This window comes from Dipodomys merriami, unplaced genomic scaffold (assembly GCF_024711535.1).
Source record: "Dipodomys merriami isolate MVZ:Mamm:240054 unplaced genomic scaffold, mDipMer1.0.p SCAF_6, whole genome shotgun sequence".
Lineage (NCBI taxonomy): Eukaryota > Metazoa > Chordata > Mammalia > Rodentia > Heteromyidae > Dipodomys > Dipodomys merriami.
The window spans coordinates 7,039,561-7,059,542 of NW_027206179.1; the positions used below are offsets into that span (position 1 = coordinate 7,039,561).

The 19,982-nt window shown below is 47.2% G+C and overlaps 1 protein-coding gene across 1 annotated transcript in view; it reads left to right on the top strand.

Annotated features, from left to right (window-relative positions):
• Hnrnpm (heterogeneous nuclear ribonucleoprotein M) overlaps positions 1–19,982 on the top strand; it is a 335,755-nt gene that overhangs the window by 23,428 nt on the left and 292,345 nt on the right. The window lies entirely within an intron of this gene.

The following is a 19,982-nucleotide window of genomic DNA, read 5'->3' on the forward strand; positions in this document are numbered from 1 at the left end:
ACGCTACGAGGACAGATCCTGAGTTCGAATCCCGACCCTGACGTTAGCACACTACGTAAGGTTGGACTCGGGCTGACGTCACGTACCCTGGCCTCAGTTTCTTTATCTGATGCGATAAAGAGTCTGATACTGGAGGTGGTCAGTGCTCTATCAGTGGTGGCTGTTAGAGCCAGGGAGTTTGCACAGGCTCAGCCTCCTAGTCATTCATTCTGACTTTTTTTTGGTGCCTGCCCTGGGGCTTGAACTCAGGGCCTGGGCACTGGCCCTGAACTTTTTTGTTCAAGGCTGGTGCTCTACCACTTGAACCACAGCTCCAATTCTGGCTTTTTAGTGCTTTAATTGGAGATAAGAGTCTCACAGCAGGGCTCCAGTGGCTCACGTCTGTAATCGTAGCTACTCAGGTGGCTGAGATCTGAGGATCGTGGTTCAAAGTTAGGCGGAGCAGGAAAGTCCATGAGACTCTTACCTCCAATAAACCACCAGAAAAGAGTGCTCACCCTGAGCTGAAGAGCTGAGGGACAGCACCCAGGCCCAGCGTTCAAGCCTCATGACTAACAACAACAACAAAGAGTCTCACGAACTTCCATGCCCTGGCTGGATTTGAACCACGATCTTCAGATCTCAGCCTCCTGAGTAGTGAGGATTACAGGCATGGGCCACCAGCACCTGGCTTAGAAAATAAAAATTTAAAAACCCGGCGCTGGTGGTTCACACCTGTCATCCTAGGATGGAGGCTAGAGATCTTAGGATGGTCATTCAAAGCCAGCCCAAGTAAGAAAGCCCCTTAGACTCTTATTTTCAATTAAGCACCAGGAAACCCAAAGTGGCACTATGGCTCAAAGTGGTAGAGGGCTGGATGAACAAAAGAGCCCAGAGACAACGCCAAAACTCCAAGTTCAAGCCCAACGACTGACAAAAAAAAAAAAAAAAAATATATATATATATATATATATATATATATATATATATATAGACAGTGAGGAGACCAAAACAAAATCTGCTTAGAGCTGGAGGCATGGCTTAAGTGGCAGAGTACCTGCCTAGCCAAGTGTAAGGCTATGAATTCAAACCCCAATGCCACCAGAAAAACCTAAAATAAACCAAAATAACACATCTATGCTTTTTGGGTTGGCATTATTATGCTAGTGCTGGCCTGGAGAAATATATGCAAGCCTTGTGCATAATTTAAAATTGACATTCTAAAATTTCAGCGGGCTACAAATTTCTGCTTTATATATGACATAAATTTATTAAATTATGGACTGGTGGTGCAGCTCAATGATAGAGCACTTTCCTAGCATACCCAAGAAGATTAAGAAAAGAAAAGAAAAAGGAGAGAAAAGACATTTAAGTTACTAGGTGTGTTTAAAAGAAAGTAAGCCAAGGGCTGGGAATGTGACCTAGTGGTAGAATGCTTGCCTATCATGCATGAAGCCCTGGGTTCAATTCCTCAGCCCCACATAAACATAAAAAATCAGATGTGGCACTGTCTTTCAAATAGTAGAATGTTAGCCTTGAGCAAAAATAGCTTAGGGACAGTGCCCTGAGTTCAAGCCCCAGGACCAGCAAAAAAAGAAAAAGAAGATATAAGCCAGACACTGGTAGCTTATGCTCATGTCTATAATCCTAGCTACTAAGGAAACTAAGATTTGAGGATCACACTTGGAAAGCCAATCAGGGCAGAAAAATCCACAAGACTTTTTTTTTTTTTGGTCCAGTCGTGGGGCCTGAACTCTGGGCCTGGGCGCTGTCCCTCAGCAATTCAGCTGTAGACTAGCACTTTACCACTTGAGCCACAGCCCCACTTCCAGCTTTCTCTGCTTATGTGGTGCTGAGGAATTGAACCCAGGGCCTCATGCATGCAAGGCAAGCACTATACCATTGAGCCACCTTCCCACCCCCTCCACAAGACTCTTGTTTACAAATAACCAGCAAAAAAGCTAGAAGTGGAAGTGTGGCTTAAGTGGTAGAGCATCAGCCTTGTGCAAAAAAAGCTTAGGAACAGTGCTAATACTAGTATGCATGCACACGCACACAATATATATCAAGAAGCAGATTATCTTAATTTTTCTAATTTTTTTTTCTGGTCAGTCATGGGACTTGAACTCAAGGCCTAGGTACTAAGCTCTCCTGCTCAAGGCTAGCACTCTACCACTTGAGCCACAGTTCCACTTCCAGTTTTTGAGTAGTTAATTGGAGACGAGTCTCATCTTCCAGGGCTGGCTTCAAACCCAGACCTCAGATCTCAGCCTCCTGAACAGCTAAGATTATAGTTGTGAGCCAACAGTGCCTGGATAATAATGTTTAATCCAATATGCCGAAATATTTAAACATGTGATTAAAATTAAAACAACATCTTTTGCATTATTTTTTTTCTCTCACCTGCTTTTGAAATTGAGTGTCTGTTTTACATATCAAATTGGACTGACCACATTTCTAGGACTCAGCAGATGTATCTTGCTACTGCATTGGATCATGTACTGCTCTTTGGAGAAACAATAGAGAAATCAAGTAGATTCTTCCTGGAGGTCTTGAAAAGGATAAGTAAATTGGAAGCTAGGTGCTGGTGGCTCATGCCTGTAATCCTAGCTACTCAGGAGGCTGGGATCTGAGGATCACTGTTCAAAGGCAGCCCAGGCAGGAAATTAACCACCAGAAAATTGGAAGTGGAGCTATGGCTATGGTAGAGTACTAGCCTTGAGCAAAAGAGCTCAGGGATAACATCCAGGACTCTAGGTTCAAGCCTGGTGACCAACTCCCCCCTTCCCCCCCCCCAAAAAAAAAGGAGAAATAAAAGTAAGTTGTACATCATGGGTTCTAAATTTACAGAAGCACACAAAAGAGTTGAAAATAAACAACTAATTACATTATTCATTTTGTGCGTGTGTGTGTGTGTGTGTGTGTGTGTGTGTGTGTGTGTGTGTGTGTGTGTGTGTGTGTGTGTGTGTGTGTGTGTGTGTGTGTGTGTGTGTGTGTTGTGCCAGTAGTGGTGCTCAAACTCAAGAGCCTTGAGCTCTTACCTCTGCTATTTTGCTCATGGCTGCCACTTTACCACTTGGGACACAGCATTTTGTTGTTGTTGTTAATTGGAAATAAGAGTCTCTAGGATTTGTCTGCTGGCACTGATTTGGTACCTCAATCTTCTGTACCTCAGCCTCCTGAGTTACACAGGTATGAGCCACCAGAATCCACCCACTCTGGTTTTTTTTTTTTTTTTTTTGGGTCCGGTTGTGGGGCTTGAACTCTGGGCCTGGGCGCTGTCCCTCAGCTCTTCAGCTCAAGGCTAGCGCTCTACCACTTGAGCCACAGCGCCACTTCCGGCTTTTTTCTTTTTGCTTATATGATGCTGAGGAATCGAACCCAGGGCCTCAGGCTTGCAAGGCAAGCGCTCTACCATTGAGCCACCTTCCCAGCCCCCACTCTGGTTATTTTTGAAATAGGGTCTCACTTTCTGCCTAGTGGTCCTCCTATTTTTTTTTGCTTCCTTGACATAACAGGCACACACTACTACATCTTACTTTGAAAAACTGGATTCTTTTATATTTAATTTTTAAATTATCGTGTGTGTGTGTGTATGTGTGTGTGTGCGTGCGTGTACATGCGTGTACGTATACATGTGCGCACAGTTCAACTGGGGTTGAACTCAGAGCCTGGGTAGTGTCCTGTAGTTTTTTCACTCAAGACTGGTGCTCTACCACTTGAGACACAACATCACTTCTAGTTTCTTGACCGTTAATTAGAGATAAGAATCTCATGGACTTTCTGCCAGGGCTGGTTTCGAACCTTGAGCTCAGCCTTCTGAGTAGCTAGGCATGAGCCACCAAGCACCTGGACGGACTTTATTTTTTAAAACAGTTTTAGGTTTACAGGAATATTGCCACAATAATACAGTTATCAAGCCAAACACTGGTGACTCACACCTGTAATCCTAATGTTCAAAAAACCCCACAAAAGGGCTGGGAAGGTGGCTCAGTGGTAGAGCGCTTGCCTTGCATGCACGAGGCCCTGGGTTCGATTCCTCAGCACCACATAAGCAAAAAAGAAAAAAACCGGAAGTGGCGCTGTGGCTCAAGTGGTAGAGTGCTAGCCTTGAGCTGAAGAGCTGAGGGACAGCACCCAGGCCCAGAGTTCAGGCCCCACGACCAGACCAAAAAAACAAAACAAAACAAAAATCCCACAAAATCCTAGAGTTTCATTCAAAGCCAGTGAGACTCTTAACTCCAATTAGCCGCCAGAAAAGCAGAAGTGTGGCTGAAAGTAGTAGAGCACTAGCTTTGAGCAATAAAGTTCAGGGACAATGCCCAGGCCCTGAGTTCAAGACCTACAACTCACCAAAAAAAGAAGAAAAGAAAAAGAAGAAAGAACAGGAAGAAGAAGAGGAGGAGGAGGAAAGAGGAGGAAGAAGAAGAAGGAGGAGGAGGAGGAGGAAAAAAAATACAGTTATTATTCCCCATACCTGGTCTTTTATTAATGTATATTTGCTATGATTAACGAATCAATAGGGATCCTTTGCTGTTAACTAAATTGCAAATAAAGTTAATAGCTTATGTAAGGCTTGTTTTTTCTTTTCCAGGACCCTCCCAGGGTCCCCTATGCATGCTTAGGTGCTGGTCTGATGCAGCCTCCCTTGTTAGCTATGACCTTCATAGTTATTTTAGAATGCTTCTTCCCTGGAATTTGACATGAGAAGATTGTGGATGGGTCATTAACAGAGAGACCAGAGAGGTGCACCACCCTGATCATCATACACTATCAAGGTATACCCTAGCCGCATCTATCATTTATTCTCTCTTTGTTTTTACAGTGCCGGGGATCCAGGGCTTCAAGCTTGCCAGAACTCTCTGCCACTAACCATGTCCACCCAGCCCTCCATCAACATCAATTATGTTTGTTGATCACTTGGCTGAGGCAGTTTTGTCAGATTTCTCCACCACAAAGTTTCTTTTCCTCCTTTTTTCTTTTTCTTCTTGTGCCCATACTAGAACTTGAACTCAGGGCCTGGCTGCTGTCCCTTAGCTTTTTTTGTTGTTGTTGTTGTTTAAGGCTGAAGCTCTGCCACTGGAGCTATGGCTTTTGGGATTTTCGGTGATTAATTGGAGATAAGAGCCTCAGACTTTCCTGCTCTGCCTAACTTTGACCCTTGATCCTCAGATCTCAGCCTCCTGAGTAATTAGGATTACAGACACTGGGACCTGGCTTTTTTTTTTTGCTTTTTGATGGTACTGAGATTTGAGCTGCTATTTTAGAGGTGGAGCCTAGTGAACTTTTCTGTCCAGGCTAGCTTGAACCTCAGTCTTCTAGATCTCAGTCTCCTGACTAGCTAGAATTACAGGTGGGTGCCTAGCAGCATTATCTTTTCAGTTGGTTCCTATACCCCTGGAAATGCTACTATCAGTGTGTTTTTTGCCTTTTTTGTGGGAGGGGGGCACACTTCTGTACTCTATGGCATTGTGAGATACTGCAGACCCTGCCACAGTCCTGGAATCAGCCATTTCTCCAAGGGCCCCTAGTTTGTTTTTTTGGGTCCAGTCATGGGGCCTGAACTCTGGGCCTGGACGCTGTCCCTCAGCTCTTCAGCTCAAGGCTAGTGCTCTACCACTTGAGCCACAGTGCCACTTCAGCTTTTTTCTTTTTGGTTATGTGGTGCTGAGGAATCGAACCCAGGGCCACATGCATGCAAGGCAAGCGCTCTACCACTGAGACACCTTCCCATCCCCCCCTCCCAGTTGTTGTTGTTTTTTCTGTCGGTCTTGGGGCCTGAACTCTGGGTCTGAGCACTGTTCTTCAGCTCTTCAGCTCAAGGCTAGCACTCTACCACTTGAGCTACAGTGCTACTTCCGGCTTTTTCTGCTTATGTGGTGCTGAGGAATTGAACCCAGGGCCTCATGCATGCAAGGCAAACACTGTACCACTGAGCTACCTTCCCAGCCCTTCCCCTCTCCCACCCCCCCCCCCCCCGAGATCTGGGCCCCAGGAACACAATGCTAAAGGATATTGCTAGATCACTAATACTTTTGGTGGAGGGAGGAGGGAGAGTGCAGGCTAGGGATGGAGCCCAGAGTCCAAATAATTACAGTCTACAAAGGTGCAGCGTATCAGAAAAGCATTGAATAGAAACACTTAGACTCATTTTGAGGTGACCAGGGAAGCCTTCCCCTGTATGCAGTGTTTCAGCTTGAGACACAAAAGAGAGCCTAATTCCTGCAGAAGAAGAGCAAGTGAAAAGGCTCTGAGGCAGAATTTGGCATTGAGAAAAGCACAACTATGGAAATATGTGCCATAAAGGGGACTCTGAGATTGACAAGGGACACTATACAGGGCCTGGTTTGCTATAATAAGTTGAGACCAGGTCCTGAGAGCAGTGGAAGTGATTTATCCAAGTACATGTGTCTAATAGAAACCGTGTGGTGATTTAAACTCAGGTATGCTTAATCTCAGAGCCCTTTTATGTTTTTTTCTTTAGGAATAAGGGTTAAATGACTATCCAGCGAAAGCCATTCCTTACAAGTTCTAATCCTCCCCCTCTTTTTGTTGTTGTTGGTGGTGGTGGTGGTGGTGGTGGTCATGGGGCTTGAACTCAGAGCCTGGGTGCTGTCCCTGAGCTCTTTTGCTCAAGGCTAGTACTCTACCCCTTTGATCCACAGCTCCACTTCTGATTTTCTGGTGATTCATTGGAAATTAGTCCCACAGACTTTCCTGCCCGGGCTGGCTTTGAATCACGATCCTCAGATCTCAGCCTCCTGAGGATTACAGGTATGAGCCATCAGTGCCCAGCTCTATGCCTTTCTTCAGCACAAGCTGTGGGGGTTCTATCAGATCATAACTCTGTCTTGGGCCTGGGCTGAGAAGACTTTTCACTGAGAACAGTATCTAAGCTGGATGAGAGCAAAGGGGTACTGAAGAAAGAAGATGAGGGAAGGAAGGTCTGCCAGACACAACCACTGACTGGAACAAAGGCACAGATTTATCTCTCTGGGTCAGGAAAGCAGCTAGTGAGGATAGGGTTTTGAGCTGATTCTGGAGAAGTGTCAGTCCCCAGCTTTGCAAAGGCCCCAAGACAGATGCCAACAAAGAACCTGATTCTGTTTACACTTGATTTGTACTGGTGGTGTCTAGCTGAGCTTTTCCTGTTTACATGGTTAGAAAAACCCAAAAGAACTGGAACTTAGTGATGTGTGAACATACCATGAAGTGTGAATTTTGTTTAATCACATCACTTTGCAGCATAGAGTTTCACACATAGGGTTGGCTCTACTGGAGTACAGGCTGCAGCCACCAGGTTTTGGCTTCTCTTGCAACCAATTTCAAGTTCTTAATGGTTTGTGAGTAAGGAGCCCAGCATTGTTGAAAAATCAGTCACAGATCCTTGTAACAAAACCTCAATTATTTTCTATCAAGCTCCATTTTTTTTTTTTGAGGGGGGAGTGGAGTACCAGTCTGGGGCTTGAACTCGTAGCCAGGGCACTGTCCCTGAGCTTCTTTTGCTTAAGGCTAGCACTCTACCACTTGAGCCACATCTCTACTTCATGCTCTTTGGTGATTCATTGGAGATAAGAGTCTCACAGAAGCCAGGCGCCAGTAGCTCATGCCTGTAATCCTAGCTGTTCAGGAGGCTGAGATCTGAGGATCATGGTTCAAAGCCAGCCCAGGCTGGACAGTCCGTGATACTCCGATCTCCAATAAACCACCAGAAAACCAGAAGTGGCGCTGTGGCTCAAGTGACAGCGCTAGCCTTGAGCTGAAGAGCTGAGGGACAGCACCCAGGCCCAGAGTTCAAGCCCCACTACCAAAAAAAAAAAAAAAAAGTCACAGACTTTCTTGCCTGGGCTGGCTTTGCACCTCAATCTTCAGATCTCAGCCTCCTGAGGAGTTAGGATTATAGGTGTGAGCCTGGCTCTATCAAGCTCTTTCCAGAAGAAGTTTGCAGAGATTTGCTGTGTTAGCCAGCTTTCCATGGCTGTGACCAAACACCTAGGATAATGGACTTAGAAGGGAGAAGACGGATCAAGGCTCAAGGTTTCAGTCCAAGTTCCTTTGGCTCCATTGCTTATGGGCTGTGGTGAGACACAGCATGGAAGCAGACAGTAAGTGTTGGAGCAGCGCTGCTCATATTATGGCGGCTAAGAAGTAAGAGAGAAGGAACCTGGAGCCAGGGTGGAGGAGCACCCTTCTAGAGCCCACCCCCAGGAACCTGATTGTGCCAGCTGGGCCCCACCACTGCAGTTCCCACCCACCTCCTACAGTCCACTCAGCTTTCAGTCTGTCAATAGGTTCATCTGTTGGTGATGTCAGAGCCCTCATGATCCAATCACCTACTGGGGAAAAATTTTAAAAAGCTGCATTGAGGACCAAGCCTTGAAGACAAACTTTTTTTTTTTTTTTGCCAGTCCTGGGGCTTGAACTCAGCCTAGGTGCTATCCTCTTTGTGCTCAAGGCTAGTGCCCTACCACTAGAGCCACAGTGCCACTTCTGGCTTCTGAGTAGTTTTTGAGGATAAGAGTCTCACAGACTTTCCTGCCCAGGCTGGCTTCTTAGTCCTCAGATCTTAGCCTCCTGAGTAGCTAGGATTACAGGTGTGAACCACCAGTGCCCTGCAAGACATGAACTTTTGAGGGATTTCAAATCCAAATCAAGATACCACTGTTAATAGGCAGGATAATGGCTCTCCAAAGACATCCGCATCCTTGTCCCCTGGAGTGTGGCTTTCTAATATCATGTAGCAAAGGCACTGTGCAGAGTAATTGGTTAAAGATGTTAAGATGGGGGAAGAAGATGGGCACTGGTGGCTCATGCCTTTAATCCCAGTTACAGAGTTCAAACCCCTAGGACTGGTGCACACACACACACACACACACACACACACACACACACACACACACACACACACACACACACACACACACACACACACACACAATGGAGGATCGTCTGGGGCACAGTGTTGCAACAGGGTTATCATAAGAAGGGGCTGGAGGTCAGAGGTAGATAGAGAAAGGGAGACATGGCTGCTGCTCCAAAGAGGGAGGGAAGGGACAGAGAGCCCAGGGGTGTGGGTCTTCTCCATTCTTGTCTGCACAGTTCTGACTTGAAGGCTGGCACTTACAGCAAACCAAAAAGTCAGCTTTCCACCAAGCACCAGTGGCTTATGCCTATAATCCTAGCTACTCAGGAGGCTGAGATCTAAGAGTCAAGGTTCAAAGCTAGTCCAGGCAGGAAAGTGTGAGACTCATCTCTAATGAACCACTAAAAAGATAGAAATGGAGCTATCGATCAAGTGAAAGAGTGCTAGCCTTGAGCAAAAGAAGCTCAGGGCTGGGTGCCAGAGCTAATGCCTATAATCCTAGCTACTCAGGAGGCTGAGATCTGAGGATTGTGGTTCAAAGCCAGCCTGGGCAGGAAAGTCCATGAGACTCATCTCCAATGAACCAGAAAACCAGAAGCAGCGCTACAGCTCAAGTGGTAGAGCACTAGCCTTGAGCTGAAGAGCTGAGGAACAGCACCCAAGCCCAGAATTCAAGACCCACGACAAAAACAAAAAAAAACAAAAACTCAAGGATAGTGCCCAAGCCCTAAGTTCAAGCTTCAGGACTGGCAATAAACAAACCAACAAACCCACTTCTCTGATTGTCAAGTTGCTTGGGTGTGGTGCATAGCCATGTCTGGAGCCCCAGTGTCCCAGCTCTGGGCATAGCACATGCCATACCATCCTGACACCCATCCAGTAAACAACTCTGAGGTCAAGGTCTCCAAGGGCTGTCTAACAGAACATTGTCCTTGACCAGAACCAACCAGGGAAACTTTTTCCCAGCGCTCACTCTGGATCTGACCCTAAGGCTTCCATTCTCATGAGCACAGCACCAGGCATTTTAAACCTCTAACGTCCCCATAGGGAAAGCCACACCACTGTGCGTCCCCAGGATCATGGAATGCTCCAGTGTGTACTGTTGTCCCAGAACAATATTGACAGTGACTCTGTTCACTCCCAGGCATCTTTCTGACTGAACCTTAAACCAATAAATCCTCTGTGTGTGTGTGTGTGTGTGTGTGTGTGTGTGTGTGTGTGTGTGTGTGTGTGTGTGTGTGTGTGTGTGTGTGTGTGTGTGTGGTTCTATAGCTTGAACCCAGGGCTTGGGCATTGTCCGTGTGTGTGTGTGTGTGTGTGTGTGTGTGTGTGTGTGTGTGTGTGTGTGTGTGTGTGTGTGTGTGTGTGTGTGTGTCTTGGTTCTATAGCTTGAACCCAGGGCTTGTGTGTGTGTGTGTGTGTGTGTGTGTGTGTGTGTGTGTGTGTGTGTGTGTGTGTGTGTGTGTCTTGGTTCTATAGCTTGAACCCAGGGCTTGGGCATTGTCCCTGGGCCTTTTTGCTCAAGGCTAGTGCTCTACCACTTGAGCCACAGCTCTGCTTCTAGCTTTTTGCTGGTTAGATAGATAAGAGTCTCATAGACTTTCCTGTCCCAGCTGGCTTTGAACTACAATCCTTAGATCTCAGCTTCCTGAGTAGCTGGGATTACAGACATAGCCGTTAGTCTCCAACCAATTTACCACCTATTTCTACAAACTCAGAAGGGGCTACTATAGCTTTATTTTTTTTTAAGAGTTTTGTTTTCTAAACTGGCACCAGTGGCTCACACCTGTAATCCTAGCTACTCAGGAGGCTGAGATCTGAGGATCTCAGTTCAAAGCTAGCCTGGGGAAGGAATGTCCATGAGACTATTTTTTAAATTGTTTTTTATTGTGAAAATACCGTACAAAAGGGTTACAGTTACATGATCAAGGTAATCACTACATTTCTTTCTTTTTTTTTTTTTTTTTTGGTCCAGTTGTGGGGCCTGAACTCTGGGCCTGGGCGCTGTCCCTCAGCTCTTCAGCTCAAGGCTAGCTCTCTACCACTTGAGCCACAGCGCCATTTCCCGGCTTTTTTCTTTTTGCTTATGTGGTGCTGAGGAATCAAACCCAGGGCTTCATGCATGCAAGGCAAGCGCTCTACCACTGAGCCATCTTCCCAGCCCCTAATGACTACATTTCTTATCCAGCATTGTTGCCTCCTCCTTTGTTTTTCCCCTACCATCCCTTCCCATCCCACCTCCTCAGCTACACCCCCACCCCCACCCCCACCAAATTGTAAAGTTCATTTTTCAACATAGAGTCTTGTACATCTCGTTGCAATGGGTCAATCTGTATCCCTATTTAAGCAATTTGTTTTTTCCCTTCCCCTCCCCAAATTATACCAACATTAAATACAGTGAAAACAGAGGTTATACAGTGGGGGAGGGACATACAAAGCAACAAAAAATTCACATGGTACCTTATAAATACGTTAGAAATAATAGCAAGGCAGAAAAAAACCACTTGTGTCCCTATCTTAGGGTTCATTTTGCGTAACATCATTTTATCTATTATCTTCAAATAACCTCCAGAAAACCAGAAGTGGCGCTGTGGCTCAAGTGGTAGTGCTAGTCTTGAGCTGAAGAGATGAGGGACAGCGCCCAGGCCCAGAGTTCAAGCCCTACAACCAAGGGGGGAGTTTTGGTTTCTTATTCAATTGTATTTCATGTCACAAGTTCTCTTGCTTGCTGTGCCTCTCATGTTGGGTTTTTGGTTTTGTTTTTGACCATGCTTGTCTAGCTTTATAGGGAAAACATAATGGTTTATGGTAGTTCCAAAGTTGTACAACTAGCACCACTATCTCATTCCAGAACTTTTTCACTGCAATAGGAAGAAGTAGTCCAGGGGTTGAGAAGATGGCTCAGTGGTAGAGCGCTTGCCTTGCATGCCTGAGGCCCTGGGTTTGATTCCTCAGCACCACATAAGCAAAAAGAAAAAAGCCGGAAGTGGCGCTGTGGCTCAAGTGGTAGAGCGCTAGTCTTGAGCTGAAGAGCTGAGGGACAGCGACCAGGCCCAGAGTTCAGGCCCCATGACCAGACCCAAAAAAAAAGGAAGAAGTCCTGTTATCACCTCCACCCCTTCCCCCACCCACAGGTGATTTCCCCTGCTGTTTTCTGGGGATACCTGAGCTGTCTCCCACACAGCTGGTCAGGGGGGACACACTGACCTTCTGACATGTCTGACCACCCTGCAGTCAGGATCTGGAACCTCAATTTTCCAAAATGGGACAAAAAAAAATTAAGTTCTCAAGGCACAGCCCACTGTGCTGTCTACTCCAAAATTTTCAGACCCTGGGTCTCACAGAGACCATTAAACCAAAATGACAAATGTCAGTGGTCTGGCCACAATTTAAACTGGACAATGATAATGGTTAGTCCAAATGGCATATTTGGCTCCCAAATTCTTTTTTTTTTTTTTTCCTGTAGGTTATGGGGCTTGAACTCAGAGCCTAGGGACTGTCCCTGAGTTTTTTCACTCAAGGCTGGTACTTCACCACTTTGAGCCACAGCACTACTTCTGGTTTTCTGGTGGTTAAGAGTCTCACAGAGTTTCCTGCCTGAGCTGGCTGCGCATTACAATCCTCAGATCTCAGCCTCCTGAGTATCTAGTATTACAGGTGTGAACCCCCCCCCAACCTAAATTCTTTTTTTTTCTTTTTTTTGGGGGGGGGTCCGGTTGTGGGGCCTGAACTCTGGGCTTAGGTGCTGTCCCTCAGCTCTTCAGCTCAAGGCTAGCGCTCTACCACTTGAGCCACAGCGCCACTTCAGGCTTCTTTCTTTTTGCTTATGTGGTATTGAGGAATCGAACCCAGGGCCTCTTGCATGCAAGGCAAACGCTCTACCACTGAGCCATCTTCCCAGCACCTTTTTTCTTATTTTTTGGACAGTCCTGGGGCTTGAACTCAGGGCCTGAGTACTATTCCTGAGCTTCTTTTACTCAAGGCTAGAACTCTACCATTTGAGCCACAGTGCCACTTCTGTCTTTTTCTGTTTATGTGGCACTAAGGAATAGAACCCAGAGCTTCATGCATGCTAGGAAAGCACTCTACTTCTAAGATACATTCCCAGCCCCTTGATCTAAATTGTTAAAAACTTCCTCTAACACTTGGAAAATGGTCTGAGGTCCTCATATCAAGACCTGGTTTTGTCTCCACTCATGTCAGCCTTGTGATTCCTTCCAGATCCTCCAAAAATTACACCACCCAAGCCAGGCACTGGTGGCTCAAGCCTGTAATCCTAGCTACTCAGGAGGCTGAGATCTGAGGATCACAATTCAAAGCCAGCCCGGGTAGAGAAGTCCATGAGACCTTTTTTTTTTTTTTTTTTTAAATCAGTCGTGGGGCTTGAACTCTGGGTTTGGGCACTGTCCTTTTGCTCTTCAGCTCAAGGTGAGCACTCTACCACTTGAACCACAGCGCCACTTCTGGTTTTCTAGTGGTTTATTGGAGATAAGAGTCTCACAGACTTTCCTGCCCGGGCTGGCTTTGAACCTTGATTCTCAGATCTCAGCCTGAGTAGCTAGGATTACAGGCATGAGCCCACCAGTGCTTGGCTCCATGAGACTCTTATCACCAATAAACCACCAGAAAACTGGAAGTGGCACTGTGACTCAAGTGGTAGAACACTCACCTTGTGCTGAAGAGCTGAGGGACAGTGACCAGGCCCAGAGTTCAAGCCCCACAACCGACAAAAAAAATTATACCACCCCTGCTACACAAGCCTCTCCTCCTCTTACCTTAATTTTAAACTCTATGGAGAAGGCCTGCTCTTCTTTCAGCCTTCATTCTTCCTTTCATACTCCTCACCCCACCCTACCTTCCTCTCCTGCAGACTCAGCCTCAGCTCTCCCTCTCTGTGACACAGCCAGAGTGGAGGGCCTCATCCCTGTCTATGTTCCATTTTCTCTCTGTGGCCTCTGGAAAATTGGAAAACACCATGGCTCCTTTGTGTCTAACCCCACCACCCACCACAAAGGATTCCTTTATAGCAGCCAGGCCCGTGAGCTCACCTGGCAGGACATATATGTCATCCTATTCTTTGTCCCCTGAAAACGAGGACCATATCTGGATGGCACGTGCAGACATGCTCCATCAACAGGTGCCTGCCCATCCCATCCACAGGGATCGTGGTGCCCAAGGAAGAACCCAGTGGGAATGAGCAGACCGGATCTCAACATCTGAGATGAATGATAACCCACCTCCTGGCCTTAAAGGCCATCTATGAAAAGATCACGAGGTTACTCAAGATGATGAAATTCCATCTCCCATTTATAAACGCTTAGCAGAAGCAGTGGGGGTGGGGTGGGGAGGGAGATGACTCCAAAAACTAGAGGATGGTCCAGAAACAGCTAAGCAGACCTCACCTTATAAATGCCGCCACAAAAATCTTTTAACAATACAGAAGAAGAGGAACCAAAAAAAAAAAAAAATTCAAAAGGGCGAGGCACCAGTGACTCAAGCCTGTAATCCTAGCTATTCAGGAGGCTGAGATCTGAGGATTGAGACTCCAATGAACCACCAGAAAACCATAAGTGGTACTGTGGCTCAAAGTGGTGAAATACTAGCCTTGAGTGCAAAAAGCTCAGGGACAATGCCCAGGCCCTGAGTTCAAGTCCTACAATTGAACCCCCCCCCTCCCAAAAACATCAAAAGGGATCCAACCAAATCCCTGATGTGGGCAAAGGCTATTCAGAAGGTTCTAAAAAATGCCCATATAACACACCCCCATACTCACACAAGTGAGGAGCAAAGGGTTCTCTAGAGGCCCTGTTCCAAACTTTACCAGCCACAGAAGATTGAGGGGACTTGGAACTGTCACCTCCCAGAACATTGTCACCCCCTCAGAACCCAGGGATGCTCTCAATATCCGGTAGGCAGATCCTGTTCCTTATCCACACAGGGACCTGCTATTGGGTCTTACCAGAATTTTCTGGATTGCTATTCCCTTCCTTTTGCTCAGCTGAGGTTAGTAGCGAGCCATACAGAGCTCCTTTTTTGTACTGTTGGACACCTACTTCTCTCCCCTTTGGTCCTCCCAATATCCCACTCGGTAGCAGCTATGTCCTCCCCAAGTTCAAGGCTTCTTTCTAGTCTCACGCAAACATGCTTAGCTCCTGCTGCCCAAATGCTATTCCCTCCATGAACGCCCATATTCTCACTCCCTCTTCGCAGTCCCTGGAAATGGGGTACCTGTCTTTCCATCAAACTCCTATAAAGATACTCCTAAAGATCCCAGGCCTATTATACACCAACAAACCCAATATTCCTTGGAGATGTGAGCCCTAAAACCCATCATCTCCATTTCAGGGGAAACAGGTTCTCAGGCCCACCAGAGCCCACATGACACTCCATCTTAGCGAGTCACCAGTGACTCATGCCTGTAATCTTAGCTACTTAAGGATAAGGTTGAGATCTAAGGATCACAGTTCTAAGCCAACCCAGGCAGAAAGTCTGTGAGACTCTTTATCTCCAATTAACTACCAAGAAGCCCTGTAGCACAAGTGGTACAGAGCTACCCTTGAGAAAAAAAAAAAGCTCAGGGACAGCTCCCAGGTCTTGAGTTCAAGCCCTGGAACTGGCACACACACAGAATTATTGATATGAAAGTCTCCTTGGCTTCTGACTGCTGAATCTGCATCTTCACATAGCTGTGGGGCCTCTGGCACTGGTACCATCAGCTGCTGCATCCTTATTCCTTTTCACTCCATACCTAGTCTCCACCATTCATCTCCAAACACAGCCCATTCTGACCACCCCTCATGCTCAGCCCTTTAGTGGGAAAAGCAGCACCCCTTTGGACCAAAACCATGTTCTCCTGGCTGGCTACTTCCACTGACAACTTCTGTCTGTCCATACCAGCCCTCTTTTTGGGGGGAGCCTGTTTCACTTTTAAGAAACAACCAAAGCTGGGTGCTGGTAGCTCACACCTGTAATCCTAGCTATTCAGGAGGCTGAGCTCTGAAGATCATGGTTTGAACCTAACCCAGGCAGAAACATCCATGAGACTCTTATCTCTAATTAATCACAAAAAAATCCAGAAGTGGAGCTGTGGCTCAAGTGGTAGAATGCTAACCTTGAGCAAGTGCCCAAACCCTGTGTTCAAGCCCAACAGACAAAGACAAACAAACCAAAAAAACACAAATTTTTCTCCATATCTTTTTTATCAAGTATATTAGTTGGGGATATTTTGAAGTATTTGAGGATATTTTCTGAAGTATATTGAGAATTTTCCATTCATTCACGTAATGTACTTTGATGAAATTCATACCACTATTGCTCTTTCTTGTCCCTCTCTTTAATCAGTTTCAATGGGTTTCATCCCATTTGTATACATGTACATAGAACATTTTGATCATAATCCCTGTCCCACCCCCAATCTTTTCTTCTAAACTTCCAGTCCTTGACAGTTTACCAGGTCCTGTCCACCAACTCAGGGGAAGAGCCTATATCCTAGGTTCAATCCCCAGCAGCACAGGACAAAAAAATTCATCCAGTCTTATTCCTAATGCTTGGATATGTGGCTTTGCCAGTCTACTTGCAAGGTGGCTCTAACCTGCAAGAGAAAATGTACAAGAGCCCCGGGGGGGGGGTGGATAGGCCCTGGGATACCAAGTTCTGCCCCATCCCTGACAACTTCCACACTGGAGTATCACAGAATCCTCCCCCACCCCTGATGAGATGAAAAGGAGCAGCCAATAGGGTGAGTCTGGATGCATGCCACAGACAAGCCTGTAAGTGTGCACAAGAGAAAGATGTTATCAGTCTATTAAATGGAGAGGAGCCCAGGGAACAAAGATCAGAAACAGTTGACTGAGAGGTGAAGGCAGTCAGCTAACCTGAGACACTGTAGTGAGTTTTCAGGGGAGGGCCATGGGCAAGGATGGCCCCAGGGTGGACAGAAAAGTCCTACTAGTTTTAGACTATCTTTCCATTCCGGAGGTAGAAGCTTTCAACCCCCAAATGCTTTTCTTCCCCAGGGCAGACCAAGGTCACAGAAACCAGAAAACAATTTTCTCAAGAAGGACAATTGGGGCTGAGAACATGGCTTAGTGGTAGAATGCTTGCCTAGCATGCATGAAGCCCTGGGTTCGATTCCTCAGCACCACATACACAGAAAAAGCCATAAGTGGCACTGTGGATCAAGTGGTAAAGTGCTATTCTTGAGCAAAAGAAGCTCAGAGACAGTGCCCAGGCCCCTGAGTTCAAGCCCCAGGACTGGCAAAAAAAAAAAAAAAAAAAAAAAAGTACAATTGTACCAAACGTCTAATACCTGTAGTCCTCACTACTCAGATGATCCTAGAATTGCAGTTCAAAGCCAGCCCAGGCAAGAAAGATTGTGAGACTCTTATCTCTGCTCACCTCTATGCCATGAGTTTACCCTGTTGACTCTTCCCATCTTCCGCATGACCTTGACTGAGCTCAGGCACAGACCACAGCTATCCTTCTACCTCCAGCTGAATAAATTCCTTCAGCAGCTGTCTGGTGCCTAGTTGGTGAAGGTCACCTTTTCTTGGCTTGGCATGTGAGGCCTTAAATAGCCCGCCCCCTCCCACCTCATCTTCCGCTGTCCACCCCATCCCTTTCTCACAGCCCAGCTGTACTGCATTTGGCAGCTTCCCCTAGCATCCTGCTCTGCTGATCTCCAACTCACACCTGCTCCTACTACAGATCTCCACTTAGCTGCTGTTTCCTTCACATACCTGATGAGGGTCCTCTGGGTATTGCCCACACACACCCCACATGGGACCATCCCCCCACTAGCTAGCTACAAGCCCCTCCAGGGAGTTCTGTGACTGTCATCAGCCTTCTGGCCCCAATTCTCTACATTCACTTGGCATCTACTTATTTAATACCTTTTCCCCACCCAGTATTTTGTAAAGAGTGCATTACTTTGCCAGGTGCCAGTGGCTCAACCTCTAATCCTCACTACTCAGGAGGCTAAGAATCAAAGTTTGAAGCCAGCCTCAGGCAGGCAAGTCTGTGAGACTCTTATCTCCAATTAAACTACCTCAGAAAAAGTCAGAAGTGGTGCTGTAGCTCAAGTGGTAGAGATCTAGCCTTGAGCCTAAGAAGCTCGGGGATAGCACTCAGGCCCTGACTTCAAGTCCCAAGACCAACCAAGAAAAAAAAGAAAAAGAAAAAAAGTGCATTACTTGGCCTCCCTGACCCTCAACTCAGCCTCTCAGAACAGCTGGGCCCAACAGTAAACACCTGGATGGATCCACCATCTGTGTGCCCACTCAAGGTGCCCTCGACTGAGTGGAGAGAGTACTTCCCAGAGCTGAGCCCAGCTCTTGCTCATCACCTGGCCACTGACAGCTGGCTTATCTTTTTTTTTTTTTGCCAGTCGTGGGGCCTGAACTCTGGGCCTGGGCGCTGTCCCTCAACTCTTGAGCTCAAGACTAGCGCTCTACGGCTTGAACCACAGCGCCACTTCCAGCTTTCTTTTTTTGCTTATGTGGTGCTGAGGAATGGAAGGGCCTCATGCATGCAAGGCAAGCACTCTACCACTGAGCCACCTTCCCAGCCCAGCTGGCTTATCTTGTGGGAAGAAGAGACCCTGCTTGTCCATCCAAACCTGGAGTGTGGTCATTCCTTGGGTCTGGCTGGTAGAGCTGACCTAAAGACCACCTCCAACCACCCCCATCATTAGAGCTGGCGACTAGAAGCCAGATGGGTGGGTGATGGGCGATGCGGCCCTCCGCACTCCAGCTGTGCTCATTTCACACTTGGCAAGGAGCTGTAGAGACGGAGGAAGAGGCGTGGGCTCCCCCAATTCTGTCTTCACTCAGCCTTAATTCAGGGCCTCGCCTCCATGAAGCATCCTGTCACCCGCCTGGCCCCTCGTGGGTCCCCTCACCCCGAATCCCTCCTCCTAATGAAGACTGCTGGTGAGACAAACTCTGGGCGGGCAGAATGGGGAGCTAGGCTCACACGCCAGGGGCTAGCCTCCCATTATATCTGGGTAGCTTCTACCTGACACAGGTGCAGGTGAGCCATAACGGGCAGGCTGGCCCTCGCCCGCCACGCCGCGTCCTGAAGCCCGCAGCCACGCGGAGCAGCGTCGGCACCCGGCTTCGCCCACCCAGAGTAGGGGGCGGAGGAACTTAAGCCTCCAAGCTAAAAAGCCCTCTGGATACTTGAGCAACCCTACTGACCCTGCAAGCCCCGCCCCGAGCCTGAGCCCCGCCCACTAGCGGCAGCCAAACAAACCCCGCCCACCCACGATCCCTGCTTTTAGCGTCAACATCAATCCCCCATACTCCAAGCCACTCCCCCGCAGCAAGCCACGCCCACACTACTTGGGTCTACCTGCCACCAATTCCTATACACAAAAGCCACGCCCCCGAGACAAAGCCACGCCCACGTAGCTTTCTCAGCACTACCTATCAAGCCCCCTCCTCAACGCCCCCAACCCCGCCCCCAGTCCTGCCCCAGCTTTAGACCCTGGCTACAGTGACTGGAGCGGTAAATGGTATTCATCAAGCCCGCCTCCGTGCTAAGTCCCACCTAGCCGGCTTCAGAATAGTAGGGAGAGAATAGGCGAAGGGAGGGAAAGTGAACCTCTTGATAAGAGTCTGAGAAAGAGGTTCAGTGTGAGAGAGGTCAGATGTAGCTGCTGACCTGGGCAATAAAAAGTTAAAACCAATTAAGCCCGGTTCTGGTGGCTCACACTTGTAATCTTAGCTACTCAGGAGGCTGAGATCTAAGGATCATAGTTCAAAGCCAGCCCAGGCAGGAGAGTCTCCCTATCTACAATTAGCCACCAAAAAATCTGTGGCTCCAGTGTTAGAGCTCTAGTCTTGAGTGAAAAAGCTAAGGGATAGCTCCTAGGCCCTGAGTTTAAGCCCCAGGACCAGTGCACACACACATACACACACACACACACACACACACACACACACACACACACACACACACACAGTTCAAGAAAGGGTAACACATTTCAAAAAGAAATGTACTTATTACCTGACTTATGTAACTTTAACCCCTGTGTACATCACCTTTACAATAACAATTTTTTAAAGTTCAAACAGTTAAAAAGTGAACAGCACCCAAGCCCTGAGTTCAAATTCCATGATGGACAAAAAAGAAAAGAAAA